The sequence below is a fragment of the Sciurus vulgaris genome, assembly GCF_902686455.1.
Source record: "Sciurus vulgaris genome assembly, chromosome: 7".
Lineage (NCBI taxonomy): Eukaryota > Metazoa > Chordata > Mammalia > Rodentia > Sciuridae > Sciurus > Sciurus vulgaris.
The window spans coordinates 94,545,916-94,563,419 of record NC_136467.1 but is presented as its reverse complement, the minus strand read 5'-3'; the positions used below and the strand labels follow the sequence as shown (position 1 = coordinate 94,563,419).

Sequence of the window (17,504 nt, the reverse complement as noted above, 5' to 3'; positions counted from 1 at the left end):
ATGATGAGAATGAAAATTAGTTCAATCACTTTGAAAAGCACTATAGAAAATAGGTACACTCATACATTGTTGATGAGACTGAAAATTAGTACAACCACTTTGAAAAGTACTATAGAGATTCCTCAAAAGCCTAAGAATTGAATCACCATGTGATCCAGCTATCCCCTCTATGGTGTTTATCTACAAAAACTAAAGTCAACACACTACACTGATATAGGCACATAAATGCTTATAGCAGAGAAATCATTATTACTGAGTTACAAATAAAGAAAATATGGCATATATGTATACACATACTATGGAGTTTCACTCAGCCATAAAGATGCATGAAATTATGACATTTGCTGGTAAATGGATGAAACTAGAGAACATAAATAAGCCAGAATTAGAAATTCAAGGGTCAAATGTTTCCAGAGCCATTTTAAAGTTATGATGTATATAAGATTTGACCTAAGGTGTGCTGCTCATAGCACCCATGATTACCTCTTTAACTCTTTCAAAAGTGAGTTGATAAGCTCCCTGTATAGTTATAGTTTCTGTAGTTTTCTTTTGTTGTTGTCATTGTTGTTGTTGTTTCTTTTTTGTTGTTATATGTTTCCAATTTCATTCTACTATGTTCCAATAAGATGCAAGGAATCAGGTTTTTTTAATTTGCTAAGACTTTCTTTGTGATATTAAATATAGTCCATTTTGAAAAAAGTCCAAGAGTGGTTGAGAAGAAGGTATATTCTGGTATTATTGGACAAAATAATCTATAAATATCTGTTAAGTTCATTTGATTTATTATATTTTTTGGTCTGAAGTGTCTTCAGTAAATTTGTGTCTGGGTATCTATCTATTGATTAAAGAGTTGAGTTACTATCTCCCGGTATTGCTGTATTCCTTCATTGGAGTCTATTTGTGACTAGAAGTGTTTATATCATATAACTAGGTGTACTTATGTTTGAGGTGTAAGTGTTCACTCCTATTATAACTACATTAGCAGTATAAAATGACCTTTATTCTTCTGATTAATTTTGACGTGAAGTCAGGTTCGTTGAACATGAAAGCAACTACTCCTTGCTTTTGAGTTCCATTTGCATGGAATATAATTTTTCATCCTTATCCTATCAGTCTGTTGATGTCTTTCCCAGATTATGTGACTGTTGTAGACAATGTAGTGTTGGGCTTTGTTTTTTAATCCAATCTGCCAATGGATGACTTTTAATTGGAAATTGACATCATTTACATTTAGTGTTATTTTAGAAGATGCTTATTACTTCCTACCACTTCAATATATTTTTATGTTTAATTCAAACCTCAATGTCATTTGCTTAGTTATTCATTTAGTGAGAGTAATCTTTTGCTGAGTTCTGGTATTTATTTTAACCTATTTTCATTTGTAAGATTTCTCTAGGTTTTTTCTGCAATGCCAACTTTATAGTCATAGATGCTTTTAGTTTACCATTGTTGTTTTGATTATTTTACCTCTCCTTCAATTCTGTAAGATAGCTCTGTTGCAAAATTGTGGTTGAAGTTCTTATCTTTGGGGGCTTGAAACATTTTCAACCCTCTTGGTTTGGGTTTCTGAAAAATCAAATATTAACATGTTTGGTTTATATCTAAATTTGACCTGAGAGACTTCTCTTGAGACTTTTAAAATTCTATTCTTAGTCTATGTGTTTGGCATTTTAATTATGATCTGTCCTGTAGAGGTTCATTTTTGATCTTGTTCAATTTGGAAATTTAAAAATCTCCTGCATCTGAATGTCCATCTCAAGGTTTAGAAAATTTCTGCTATTATTTCACTGAAAGGTTTATTAATACCATTAACCTCTATTTATATTTATATGGTTCTTACATTCGATGTCTTAAGTTGTATCAGAGTTTTTATATATTCTTCTCAAATTTTTAATTTTTTTGTTCTAATTAGTTATACATAGTAGAATGAATTTATACATTTTGATAGATTATACATAAATGGAGTGTAATCTCTCCTTTTTTTCGATTGTACATATTGTAGGATCACATCTGTCATGCAGTCATATATGTACATGAGGTAATAAAATCTATTTCACTCCACTATCATTCCATTCCCCATACCCACTCCCTTCTCTTTACCTAATTTAAAGTAACTCTATTTTTCCCTATCCCCCCACCCTTATTATGAATTAGCATCCTCATATCAGAAAAAACATTCGACCTTTGATTTTTTGGATTTGACTTATTTCACTTAGCATGATATTCCATAACTCCATTCATTTAACAGTAAATACCAGAATTTCATTCTTCTTTGAAGCTGAGTAATATTTCATTGTATGTATATATATTCTGATCTTAGTTTCTCTTCTCTCTCTCTCTCTCTCTCTCTCTCAAGCTTTCTGGCCATCTTATCTTTAAGTTCTAGATTCTGTCCTCCACTGTTCTAATCTATTGGGGAGACTTCTACTTAATTATTTATTTTAATTACTCAGTCTTTTGTTTCCAAAATTTCTGTGCGGTTCTTTTTTCAAAATCTCTTTTTATTGAAATACTTTTTCACATTCAGGATTTTTTCCCTTAGATCATCATCACGTCTTATAACAATTAATTAATAATGTCAAAGTTTTTCACAGTGCATCATACTTATGCATAATATTGGAATTCATTTTTACATGATTACATATGTGTGGAATAAAATTTGTTCTATTCATTCCCCAGTACTTCCTTTTGCCCTTCCCTCCTCCTTCCTCCTATTCCCCTCCTTGACTGATCTTCCTTTTTTTTATTTTTTTAAATTGGTGATTTATAGATAAGCAAAAAGGTGAAATTCACTGTGATGTATTCATATGTGCATAGACATAATTTTGACTAATTTCATTCAGCAGTTCTTCCCTTTTCATCTCCCTCCTTCCTCACCAACTATCTCCCTCCTCTACTGCACTGATCTCTCTTCTGTTTTCATGGAATTCTTTCCATTTCTCTCCCCTTATTTTATTTTTCTAGCTTTCAAGTATGAGAAAAACATCCCACCCCTGACTTTCAGAGTCTGGCTTATTTCATGTAGCATGATCATCTCTAGTTCGATTGATTTATAAGAAAATAACATAATTTCATTCTTCTTTGTTGATGAGTAAAACTCTAATGGATATATGTCACATTTTCTCTCTTCATTCATTTGTTGACTTAACTATTGTAAATTGCACTGGTATAACATTGATTTGTCTGTATCACTATGGTATGTTGATCTTAGAACTTTTGTATAAATACCTAGCAGAGTGATGGCTGGCTCATATGGTAGTTCTATTACTAGTCTTTTGAAAAATCAGCATAGTGCTTTCCAAAATGGTTGAAACTAATGTGCAGTCCTATGAAAAATTTAGTCCTCCACATCCATGCCAGCATTTATCAATATTAGTATTCTTGAATATTACCATTTTGACTGGAGTAAGATAAAATCTCAATGTACTTTTGAACTTTATTTCCCTGATTGCTAGAGTTGCTAAACATCTTTTCATGTATTTGTTGGCCATTTGTGTTTCTACTTTTGTAAAATGTCTGTTTAGATTTTATGCCTATTTATTCATTGGATTATTTGTTTTCATTCTTCTTTTTTATTTGGTATTCAGTTTCTTGAGTTCTTTATTTATTCTGAACACTAATCTCCTTTCAGAGGAGTAGCTAGAAAAAAAAATTCTCCCATCCTATAGGTTCTTTATGATATTGTTTCCTTTGCTGTACAGAAAATTTTAAATGTAGTAGCATCTCTTTTTTACTTGTTCTAATTAGTTATACATGACAGTAGAATGCATTTTGATAAATCACAAATGGAGTAAATTTTCTTGTTTTTCTGATCGTACATGTTGTAGGATCACATGGGTCATGCAGTTATACATGTACATGAGGTAATAATGTCTGTTTCACTCTACTATCCTTCTTACCCTCGGACACCTTCCCCTTGCTTCACTACCCTTTACCTAATCTAAAGTAATTCTATTCTTCCCAAGCTCCCATGACTTATTTTGAATTAACATCTGCATATTAGAGAAAACATTCAGCTTTTGGTTTTTTGGGATTGGCTTAGTTAGCTTAGCATGATATTCTACAACTCCATCCATTTACCAGTAAATGCCAGATTTCATTCATCTTTAAAGCTAATATTCCATCATATATATATTCATCCTTTCATCTGTTAAAAGATGCCTAGGTTGGTTCCATAGTTTAGCTATCATGAGTTGAGCTGCTATGAACAGTGATGTGGCTGCATCACTGTAGTATGCTGATTTTAAGTCTTTTGGGTATAGACTGAGGAGTGGGATGGCTGGGTCAAATGGTGATTCCTTTCCAAGTTTTCCAAGGAATCTTCATAAGGCTTTCCATAATGCTTCACCAATTTGCCTTTCTACCAGCAATGTATGAGTGTGCCTTTTTCCCTCACTTCCTCATCAACATTTATTGTTACTTACGTTCTTGATAATTGCCATTCTGACTAGAGTGAGATTGAAATCTTAAGAGTAGTTTTGACTTGCATTTCTTTAATTGCTAGATGCTGAACATTTTTTCAGGTTTGTTGATTGATTGTATTTCTCTTTCTGTGAAATGTCTGCTCAGTTCCTTAGCCCATTTATTGATTGAGTTATTTGTTTTTTTGGTGTTAAGTTTTTTGAGTTCTTCACATATCTTGGAGATTAATGCTTTATCTGAGGTGCATGTGTGCATGTGATCAAGATTTCCTCCCAATCAGTAGGCACTCTCTTCACATTATTGTCTCCATTGCTGACAAAATTTTTAGTTTGAATCCATCCTATTTATTTATTCTCCATCTTACTTCTTGTGCTTTAGGGCTCTTGTTAAGGAAGTCAGATCTTAGGCTAAAATCTGCTAACATAATTTGACTTAGGCTAACATAACTTGTGCCTGTGCCAATATTTTATTTCATTGAACTTTTGTTGTCTTCTAACAGCGCAAAATTTCTGGTCTAATTCCTAGGTCTTTGATCATCTTTCAGTTGATTCTTGTTCAAGGTTAAAGAGAGAGATGTAGTTTCATTTTTCTACTTATATGTATTCAGTTGTTGCAGAACCATTTGTTTAACATGTTATTTTTTCTCCAACATATGGTTTTGGCACTTTTGTCAAGTATCATATCAGTATATCTATGTGTTTTGTCTGTGTATTCTATTCTCTGTCTGTTTTGATGCCAATACTATGCTGTGTTTATTATTATAGCTTAGCAGTATAATTTGGGATAAGGCATTATTTTACAATTCATCTTTTAAGATTCTTTGTACGGGATTTAGCTAACTTCCTTATTTGTGGATTGTTTAGGGTTTTTATTAATTTTGTAGTTCGTTTGTCCTGTTACTCAAGTTTTCTGAGGTCCTATGTTTGTGTATCTTTTGTGATGGGTTCCTCTTACTCTTCTGTGTGGGTATACTTTAGTTGAGTAGTCATCTCTTTATAATAAGCTTTGGGTTGGGGATATGTCTTAGCTTGAACATATTTGATCATCCTAATCAGTGTTAAAGTCAATAATCAATTCCACTTTGAGAGAGAGAATAACCACCAGTAACCACATTAATTTGAGAAAGAACCAGTTATCCATATATGTTACAAAAGTTATGACTAATGAGCTCTATAATTCTATTAGCCAAAACAAAGTGGGTGAGAGATAATATAGAATAGGCTAAAAAGATTAAATATTCATGACAGTTGTCACTGGGATTACAGGAGTGCACCACCAAGTCCAGGCAGCTTTAGTTCAGTCTTAAAGAGCTGTTATGATATTGTGAGTTCCTCTGATATACTATTTTTTTTCTCCACATGGAATTTTTTTACTATTTTAAATTTATTTTTTAATTGGCATTTAAAAGCTGCAAAATTGTACATATTTATAGTATACCATGCAATGTTTTGATACATGTATATGTATCATACAATGTACAAATCAGGATAAGTCTATCTAGTCCCTCAAACATTTCTTGCTTCTTTGAGGTTAAGAAACTCAAAAATCTTTACTTCTAGATTTTTGAAAAATTCAATTTATTATTATAATTCATAGTCACCCTACTGTGTCTCAGCCCACCAGAATGTCTTGACTTTTCTATCTATAAACTTACTTCCCATTGATTAGACTTTATCAAACCCACCATCTGTGTAAAAACTCCAGCCTCCTATAGCTTTTTGCACTCATCGTGAGTTTAAATTAGGTAAGATTTTTGTAAAGCACGTGTACATAGGTACATAGGTTTAAAGCACTTGAGGTTTTTATTCCCTTTGACTCATTAATCTCATTTAAAGAATGCCATTAAATTATTTTAAATATTAAATAATTTCCCCAAAGGAAGCAATAAGATATGTACTCAAAACATTAGATAGGCCAGGTGTACACCTATAATCCCAGCAGCTCAGAAGATTGAAGCAGGAGGATCACAAGTTCAAGACCAGCCAGAGTGATTTAGCAAGGCCCCAATCAACCTAGCAAGAGTCTGTCTCAAAGTAAAAAAGGACTTGGAATGTGGTTGTGTGTCTCTGCATTCAATCCTTAGTACCAAAAAAAAAAAAAAAAAAAAAAAAATAGAAATGTTACAATGGCAATATTATATGATCAAATAATAACAAAACCCACTGTAAAATGTTAGTTATGCTGTTAACAGTATTTAATTTATTGAAAATAGAATTTTCAAAGTATATTTAGTGTTAAAGAAAAATTTCTAAATCCGTTTAGGAAGTAATTGGGATAAAAGTACATTAAAGTATAAATGTTTATTTTATTTGAATGATGCAGACACACATACACAACACACATATCCATTTTAAAATGTTTTATTTTTATGTTTAACTGTCTATGAAACAGAAAGTTTACTTTGGTTCCTATTAGAAAATTCGGTAATTTGCATTTCTTTCAAGGTTTACAAGGATGGGCAAATTATACAATAAAAATTCTGAATTCATTATTTTACATAGTATTAGCAATTGCATGATTTAGAACACATATTTGCATTTTATAATCTATTTAGACTTTAAGAATTGCAAATTTAATGGCAGTTTTCTTTAGGATCTTTTAAAAAATCATTCAGAAGTGGCTTCCACCATGCAATCACTGCAAAGTAGATTTTGTAAATTATCATGTTAAACACAAATGATAATATTAGATATTTTTTAAAAATGATAATTTTGGATATGAAAAGTCATATAACCATAAAGCCTAATTATCTAAACTGGTTACTTTGACCATGAACATTTACTTACATTTAGCATTATTTGTAGGAGTTCTTTAGGAATGTTTTGTAGTCTAAAGTGTATATTCTGTTATAAGCAAGAAATAAATATTTAAAAACATTTTAGTAATATGAAGCCATCTATTAAAATACCTATAACCCTAGACCAATATACAAAAGGAAAATGCTGTTTATGGAGCACTAAGTGACTAGCAATAATGTTCAACATATAATGTAAATAGTTTTAAGAGGTCCCCATACTGCAATTTTGAACAGTGAAGAAATCTTCTAAGTCTGCTTAAAGACAGTCATAATTTTGAAAAAAAAATCTTCAGAAAAAATTAAAATTGTAATTTGTGTACCAATACTGAGTTGATAAATATACTTTTCAAAAACTTATGAAAAAAATGCTTGGTTTTCTAACTTTATATGCAGTAAATTAAAACTAACAAAACTATAGGAGAATTACAGACTATCTGCATAATGTGTATTTCTCATTAAATCCTTTTGCTAATGTTTTAAATGGCATTCTCATATCATTTATCGACTGTCAACAGTGTCTTTATGAAGTTATTTTTTTCAATCATCAGATTGGGACAGTGAGGAGACTGCTGTCCTCCTACCACAAATAAAAGAGCTCCCTCTGCCAGGAAAACTAATTAGGCACACAGTGACTGCCTGATTACTTGGCTCAAGCACTACTGTGCTTCCTCACAGGATCCTTCAGAGACTAAGGCTTTTCTACCAACTGCGGCTTTAGCTTTCATTAAAGTGTTAAGCAAAGACATAGGGGGTCAATCCACAAAATAACTCACTGCATTGTTCCCAACTATTTCTTGACAATGTGATCCATATATGTATTACTAACAAGTGCTTTAAAAACATACCCTAAAGCAATCATCCATGAATTCATCTAAACTTTTCTTCATTTTACTTTGTTTTAAGCCTGTGTGAACATAGAGGGTATAAGTTTTCCATTAATATATTTGCCTTATATTTCTGTCATACAATGCTTTGAAATGAATCTCATGAAGCAAGCTGAAAGATTTTTTTCAATCCAAGATCTATATCTAATTGCTTAAATATATTCATCGTCTTTTTTTTTTTTTTAAAGTGACTATGGATCCTTCATGGAGAGATTGAGGGTATTAAGATATGTAATACATGCCCAGCACAGCACCCACAAAACAGTAGCCACTGGACAAATTCAGTTTTATTTGTATGTTCCTATTCTTTCCCTAAAACTAATTCTTCTAATCCTTATGTCCTGTCTTCTACTTCAATGTTGTGGTGTTAAATTGTTCAGTCTCTATTAAAAGTCATTTTGACTTATGATTTTAAGAAGTTGAAGTATTAACTATTATTATCTTCTATTTGGATTTCAATAATACCTTCTCATTGGTTTCTTTATTTCGGTGTTCATTCCCTTAAGAGACTGACCTCAATATGATGGTAGAGTTCCGAGAAACAACAACAGCAAAACAGCAAAATGAATTGAGTCAGTTCTTTCACTTTGCTGCTGAGCTCTGGTGGGTTATCATCTATGATAGAAAAATGCAAACTCCATATTCTCATTCTTTGCCCTGTGTCAAACATTGACTGGTTACTCAATTTGCTTTAGTCTTCTTGATTTCTTTGCCTCCTCTGCCTTCCTTTCGTCCTGTTTGTTACCTCATGTACATGTATGACTACATTACTGATATGATCCTGTAATATGTATAATCAGAGAAATGATAGCTTACACTCTATTTATGTATGATCTATCAAAATGTATAAATGCATTCTACTGCCATGTACAACTAATTAGAACAAATAAAATTTAAAAAAAAAAAAAGGAAAAATATACAATGCTACTACCTCTCCAGGACATTTACAGAAAGGACTTCCTTATACCATCTTACATGTCCTACGTTGGCTTATCCAAAAAGTGAAGGAGAATGTCTTTCAGCATCTCCATATCTTCTTAGTAAGCAACAATATTTCATGTATGGGGAAGTATACAACTACATTCATACAAAGAAATGTATAAAACACTTGAGATAATACTTTTTTACTTTTGTTATTAAACCATCTAAGGTTTAATTTAATTAGTTAAACCTAAGAGTTTGAATGCTTTGAATCCTAACACAGAAGATGGACAAAAATCATTGAAATTAAAGTGAATGAATTTTCTTTTTTTCAAATTTAGGTTTCCCTTGTGGTTTCAGTTACTTTTTGCATTTGATCCATGGAATGTTGACTACACATGTTTAAATTAATTTCTCTTTATTAAATCTCACAACCGTTGTTACATTTGCTTACGATTTTATATTATGTATATTAGAACTTAAAGGACCTTATGTCAGAGAATTAATTTTTCTGCAGAGGTATCATTTGATGAAGGCTTAAATTTGTACCATTAGCTTTTATATATGCTAGACAATAGATCATACAATAACCTAGAGATATCATGTGCACAGATCTTCTCATAAAGGTGCAAATAAATTGGAGTAATGTAAAAACAAATATTCACATTTAATTTACAAAGTCTATACAAATATATATAGGACAAAAATGTGATTAAAATACCTAAAATGATAATACTATATAATGTAATATGGAGTGACAAAAGCAGTTAAGAATCAAATTTGCTTTTTGACATGACTTGATAACTCTCCTGGAAAAGAGCCTTAATACATGGGAGCCACCAGAAACTCAGGATACAGAAGTGGCTATGCTTATGAAAAATAGCCCAGTGTTGTGGATAAATGTGCCTCTGGCATCTCTGGCAACTGCTACTCTGTCAAAGGCACACTTCCTCTGGGTAACTTCACAGGATGTGCCAATCAGTGTCATCTGTTTATATCAGCTGCATAGTATGTCATCCTGCATTAAGGTAAGAACTTGCAGCTATCCTTCTACTGAGCAGAACAGAACCTGTCTTTTCAATTTGCAGGTGAAATTTGATCCAGCTTTTAAAAGCAAAGTATCACATTGGTAGTTGATAATGGATTGATGTGAAGCATTCTTTCCTAGATTTCTTAAAGAGCAAGATATTCATCAAGTTATTAGAAGTGACACTTGATTACACTGGATTTCTGAGTCATAACCAAGAAAATATGAATAGAGGAAAGAGAAATTCTTTGGAGAATGAGGAGAGTCTGTGACATAATTTATTTTCCAACTATCATAGACATTCAGCTCCTGTTTTTGTTTAAGTCAAAAATGAAAAAAAATTCTTCTTCATGTGGTGTCTTGTCAAAAGCATAGGTGCACATAAAGCATGAAGAAAGTAGAGCAGAAGTATTGAAATGTCATGTTCTTTAAGTAGAGAGTCTAGATCCAAATTCCAGAGTCAGAATTTATTAGCCATGATATGTTTTTTAAAATAAGTATACTATCTGTACCTCAGGGTCATCATCTGGAGAATCACATTACAATAATTTGTACCTAATATTTTTGTAAAGTTTAAACAGCATATGTCAAATGCTTAGCACAGCAGCTTACATGAGTGTCCAAAAATTGTTACCTGTATATTCTTTCAAAGTCTGCTCTTCACTTTCTTTTAATGACATCTGCATTCAGCAAATATATTTCTTATGAGAGCAACATCTGAAAATGCTACATTGGATTTATATTTTTAAAGCATTAATTTTTATTAAATTGAATGACTTTTCCACACTACTTCTTATAGATTTGTTTTGGTAGATTTTTTTTAACTAAGAACACTTCCTTACATAAATTTACAATTTTTTTTATTAAATTTTTTTTTTATTTTTACAAAATAAAATGTTTGTGTACATTTTAATTCATTGTACACAAATGGCGTACAACTTTTCATTTCTATGTTTGTACATAATGTAGATTCACACCATTCATGTAATCATACATATACATAGGGTAATACTATCTGTTTCATTCTACTATCTTTCTTTCCTCCACCCCCTTCCATTCCCTTTTCTTCTACACCATCCAAAATTTCTTCATTCTTCTCTTCCCCCTGCCACTCCCCCTCATTATATATTGTCATGCACTTATCAGAGAAAACATTTGGCCTTTGGTTTTTTGGGCTTGGCCTATTTCACTTAGCATGATATTTTCCAAATTCATCCATTTACCAGCAAATGCCATAATTTTATTTTTCTTTATGGCTGAGTAATATTCCATTGTGTATATATATCACAGTTTATCCATTCATCAATTGAATGGCATCTAGTTTGATTCCACAATCTAGCTATTGTGAATTGAGCTGCTATGAATATTGACATACATTTACGATTTTAACTACTGCATACACACACACACATACACACACACACACACATACATATGCTCACTCACTAACTCATATAGACCAGCTTTATATTCCTCACATTAGATTTTCTCTTCTATCACTACTTTGGAATGAACTCTTGCTTCATCTTTGCTTTTCCTCCTAAAATTTTAGCAACTATCTTTCATCAACATTGAACTTAGTAAACAGTTCTAGTTGAATTTGTTTTTAAAATTCCATGATTTAGATATTGAGTCCACTTCCTCTACTGTTCTGACTGCATGCATACTTTGAAGTGCATTTTAATTTCCATGGATTAGACAATTACATTCACTGATAATCAGAAAGTTACGCTTAAAAACTATGTAGAGCCATCTAATTGGCAATGATGACAGTTTGAGATCTTTTTTTCCTATTCAGTTTCCTTTAATGTATTTCATCTGTCTAATTGATCTAGCAAGAGTTTTCAGGACTTGCTCAAGACATGATTCTATAAGTAGAAGATCCAAAAAATTCCACCAGAAAACTTCTAGTACTAATAAATGAATTCAGCAAAGTATCAGGATATAACATCAACACCTGTAAATCAATCAAATGCATATCTACACATCAGTGATGAATCCTCTGAAAGAGAAATTAGGAAAACCACCCCATTCATAATAGCCTAAAAAAAAAAAAAAAAAAAAAAAAAACCACTTGGGAATCAATCCAACAAAAGAGGTGAAAGACCTCTGCAATGAAAACTACAGAACACTAAAGAAAGAAATTGATAAGACCCTAGAAGATGGAAAGATCTCCCATGTTCTTATATAGGCAGAATTAATATTGTCAAAATGGCCATATTACCAAAAGTATTACACAGAGTTAATGCAATTTCTACTAAAATCCCAATGTCATGCTTCTTGTAAATAGGAAAACAATCATGAAATTCATTTGGAAAAATAAAAGACTCAGAATAGCCAAAGAAATTCTGAGCAAGAGGAGTGAAGTCAGAGGCATCACAATATCAGAGCTTAAAGTATACTACAGAGCTATGCTAACAAAAAATAACATGGTATTAAAACAAAATAGACTTGTAGACCAAGGGTACAGAATAGAAAATACAGAGATAATCCCACATAAATACAGTTATCTCATACTACAAAAAGGTGCCAAAAACTTACACTGGAGAAAAGACAGCATATTTAACAAATGGTGCTGTGAAAACTTGAAATCCATGTGTAGTAAAATTAAATTGGATCTCTCCCATTCTGCACAAAATTCAATTCCAAGTGAATCAAGGACCTAGGAATTGGACCAGAGACCCTGTGCCTAATAGATTGAAAAATAGGCCCAAATCTTCATCCCGTTGGCTTAGGACCTGACTTCTTTAGCAAGATTCCTAAAGCACAAGAAATAAAATCAAGAATCAATAAATGGGATGGATTCAAACTAAAAAGCTTCCTCTCAGCAAAGGAAACAATCAATAACACAAAAAAAGAGTCTTCAGAATGGGAGAAAAATTTTTATCACACACACCTCAGATAGAGCATTAATCTCCAGGATATGTAAAGAACTCAACACCAAAAAACAAATGATCCAATCTATGGGCTAAGGAACTGAACGGACATTTCACAGAGGAAGAAACACAATTGATCAACATATAAATGAAAGAAAGTTCAGCATCTCTTGCAATTAGAAAAATAAAAGTAAAAACTACTCTAAGATTTTATCTCACTCTAGTCAGAATGGCAATTATCAAGAATAGAGGTAACAACAAGTATTGGCAAGGATGTGGGAAAAAGATACACTCACACATTGCTGGTGGGACTGCAAATTAGTGCAACCACTCTGGAAAGCCATATGGAAATTCCTCAGAAAACTTGGAAAGGAACCACCATTTGACCCAGCTATCCCACTCTTTAGTCTATACCCAAAGGACTTAAAATCAGCATACTACAGTGATGCAGCCACATCAATGTTTATAGCAGCTCAAGTCATGATAGCTAAACTATGGAACTAACCTAGGCATCCTTTAACAGATGAAAGGATAAAAAAAAGTATATAAATAAATAAATGTATATATATATATATATATATATATATAGAGAGAGAGAGAGAGAGAGAGAGAGAGAGAGACAGACAGAGAGAGAGAGAGAGAGAGAGAGAGAGAGAGAGAGATAGGATGGAATATTAGCTTTAAAGATGAATGAAATTCTGACATTTGCTGGCAAATGGATGGAGTTGTAGAATATCATGCTAAGGGAAATAAGCCAATCCCCCAAAAAACCAAAGGTCAAATGTAATGTGGAATACAGGTAGTTTGAGAGAAAGTGAAAAATTTTACTCAATTAACTGTGTCAGGAAGTCATACAGATGGAAAGCCACGTCCTCCTTTTAAATTGTAATTTTGGATGAAGCCGATTCTATGACCTCAGCTGCTCAGGCAGCTTTAAGACATATCATGGAGAAAGAGTCTAAAACCATACGTTTCTGTCTCATCTGTAACTATGTTAGTAGGATAATTGAACCCCTGACCTCTAGATGTTCAAAATTCCACTTCAAACCTCTGTCAGATAAAACTCAACAACAGCAATTACTAGACATTGCAGAAAAGGAAAACGTCAAAATTAGTAATGAGGGAATAGCATATCTTGTTAAAGTATCAGAAGGAGACTTAAGGAAAGCCATTATGTTTCTTCGAAGTGCTACTCAATTAACAGGTGGAAAAGAAGTCATGGAAAAAGTGATCACAGACATTGCTGGGGTAATACCAGCTGAGGCAACTGATGGCATATTTGCTGTATGTCAGAGTGGCTTCTTTGACAAACTGGAAGCTTTAGTGAAGGACTTAATAGATGAGTGTTGCTCCCTGTCGGGCAACAAGGTCTGATGTACCTCCTCAGGGCCCGCCTGAGGAGAATATGGGGCAGAGCAGGATGATGAGTATCGGTGGCAAAGGAAACACACCAGAGCCAGGAGGTCTGTCAGTGCACGAGGCACAGTAGGAATCTTGTTTATTGAGGAAGTCACAGCTTTTATATAGGGTGGGGGCTAGGTGGGAACCAATCAGCTTAAAGATCAGCAAGGTATTGGGGGGGTTCACTCAGGTGAGAGTTCCATAGGACTATATGGCAAGCACAAGCTGATCACGTTGGGGGAACTGTTGTTAACCAATCCCTGAAAGTGGTCTGATTTATCATCATTAACTATTGAAACCGCCTTTGAGGCCTTATCTTGCTCATTCGCAAGAGAGTAAGGAGTCAGCCTGAGTTAGTTAACATGTCATTAGTACCAACAGATGAGGGTCATGCAGCAACTCAACTTGTAAATCAACTCCATGATGTGGTTGTAGAAAATGGGAACCTTTCTGACAAACAGAAGTCCATTATTACAGAAAAACTTGCTGAAATTGATAAATGCTTAGCAGATGGTGCTGACAAACACCTGCAACTGATCAGCCTGTGTGCAACCCTGATGCAGCAATTAACTCAGAATTGTTAAGCTAATGATTTTGTAAATAAAGGAATATGGGTGAAAATAAAATGGCCAGAGCAACTTTTAAAAAAAATGTTTTCTCTTATAAGTGAATGCTGATTCATAATGTGGGAGGGGGCTAGGGAAGAATGGATGAACTTTGGATTGGGCAGAGGGGAGTGAGGGGAGAGAGAGGGTGTGGTGGTGGGAAAGATGGTGTAATGACATGGACATTATTACCCTGCATACATGTATGATTGCACAAATGGTGTGACTCTGCATGGTGGACAGTCAGAGAAATGAGAAGTTGTGCTCCATTGGTGTACAGTGAGTTGAAATGTATTCTGCTGCCATGTATAACTAATTAGAACAAATTAAAAAAAAAAAAAAAAACCAGAATACACAATAGTCCTTCAACAAAGTGCAAAGAGAGAAAAATCATGAACTAGTTTTAAAAAAGGTTGGAAGCCAGTGTGTATATTTCAGGGTGCACTGGAGAAAAGTTGTGATTTTTAAATCGTTTTATTTCAGATAAACTACCTGTAATTTTGAATTTGTAGAAAAACATAGTCTGATAATAAATAAGGTGCTGTTAAAAGGCAATTTCCACAAACCTAAATGAAATAAGAATAGGATGAAATACATTATGGAGAAACAAAAGGAAATGGAAAAGAGTAAACCAATCCAGACAGACACACTATTAGAATGCTTTATTTAGCCATCAGTGAAAAGTGTTTTTAAGAAAGACTAGATAGATGAAATTTTATAACTTCTATAGATCGTTTATAGATCATTGTAGAGAGTTGTGTTTATTTAATTGCATCATAAAATGTATATAATTTACAGAAAGTCAAGTTTTTTATGTGATAATACATAGTTTTCGTTGTTCTGAAGTAGAAGTATGTTCAATAATAAGTCGTACTACTATCTGATTCGGAGTTAAAAAAAAAAACTTCATTTTGATAGTGAATTCTAGAACCAATTTATTTTCTTCAAAACTACCCAACAGCTTATATGAGGAAGTTATTTTGGCTTAAATATCTGAACTAGTTCATTGTGAATGATACAGTAAGAATTGCATTATTTAAGATAGAAATCCTGTGGTTTTCTGATTCAGTTATTATTATAAATTATATTAAAATCTTTATGGGCAATGGGAAAACTTGATTTAATAATATTTTGAGTCAAGTTTCTGTAGCGATATTTTTGTAGTAGTGATTTGGAGCCTCAGTTATATGTTGGTTTAAATGTTTAGAAGCAAAATATGAACACAACTAGTAAGATTATATATTCCACAAAGAATCTGTAGAAGATGTCAATTGCATCACTGCTTAAGTGACTGTTAGAGTATGTGGATATGATTTGTAAATAAAAATAGAATTTCAGCAATTCAAATGCTTCAGAGGAAATATTAAAATCTATATTATTCATCAAATCTTTACTTCAAAGTGTTATATTTTGAGGAGAATTGACCCTATGTATAGTACATAAGACAGTGTGTAACAAGATCAAATTGGATCATCAGGATTATCGAGATCTTTATATGTAGTCACATAATTTCCACTCTTTACGGAGCTGCTTTTCTTATGTATTAATGAGATTTTGACCATATGTTTATTTATGGGATCTTATTTTTTAAGTGACCAATATAATTTCTTAATAATTTACTTGAAATATATTATTGAAAGTATAACCTCATATATACCATCAAAATTCATTGCAAGTATATGTTCACATAGACAAAATTAAAATAAAACCATCTAAAACCTTGTTAACTGGAAGAGCAACTAGGAGATTTTGGGGGGCCATGTTGGTAGATGGGTTTATTACTTCTTATGTTCATAAGTAATTGAAAGATTTTGCTCTCCTCCCTCCATAATATAGGCAAATTTTAGTATGTTGTTGAAGTCATGAGGAGACACACTGGGGTATGAATGGTTATGGAAAAATAAAATTCCTATAAGATAACTCCCCAATAAAATGGAGGGATGGTGTGGCTCGGGAAGTGGAAAATGAAATTGGCCAAACATTAAACCTCTCCCAGTACATTCCTGATAACAATGGTCCCTAAAGGAAAAGGGCAGATATGGAATGGGAGGCCCTAAACCTTGGCCTTCTGCATGTCAACCTAGTCCTGAATAACACTGCAAGATTTGAATACTCATCCTTAGGGTCTGGCTTTAACCTGTACAACTAGCCCCTGATGGTCAAAACTGCATGTACACAATGATTACACTATTATCCTCATACCCTATAAAACCAGAATACCCCCTGTAACTGGGGACCATTTTCCCATCAGAAAGTAGACCCAAATGGTGCACAAGTCCTCAAAGGAATAAAGAGTCTCTGAATCCATGGAGGTCTGCTTGTTGTTTTTTGCGCTTACAGGGTAGAATGGGCCATGCAGAAAATGATTATAGAGATCATCCACTATTTTATCAATCAGTAAGACATCTCTATTTTCCTTTAGGAAGATTATATGTGGTTTGAATGGGGAAACAACTTTCAGGTCACAGTTTGTTATCATTTTTAATTGGTCATGGGTGTGCCCATAACAAAGAGCACGTCAGAAATCCTGATCAGGATATTATTTAACTTAAAATCAAAGAAAAATTCTCA

The 17,504-nt window shown here is 32.9% G+C and overlaps 1 pseudogene across 1 annotated transcript; it reads left to right on the top strand.

Moving 5' to 3' along the window:
• Positions 1 to 9,890: 9,890 nt before the first annotated feature.
• On the top strand, positions 9,891 to 14,301 carry LOC306665745 (replication factor C subunit 4-like; annotated as a pseudogene). Its single transcript has 2 exons — positions 9,891 to 10,052; positions 13,739 to 14,301. The product of its transcript is annotated as a replication factor C subunit 4-like (transcript).
• The last annotated feature ends 3,203 nt before the right edge of the window (positions 14,302 to 17,504 follow it).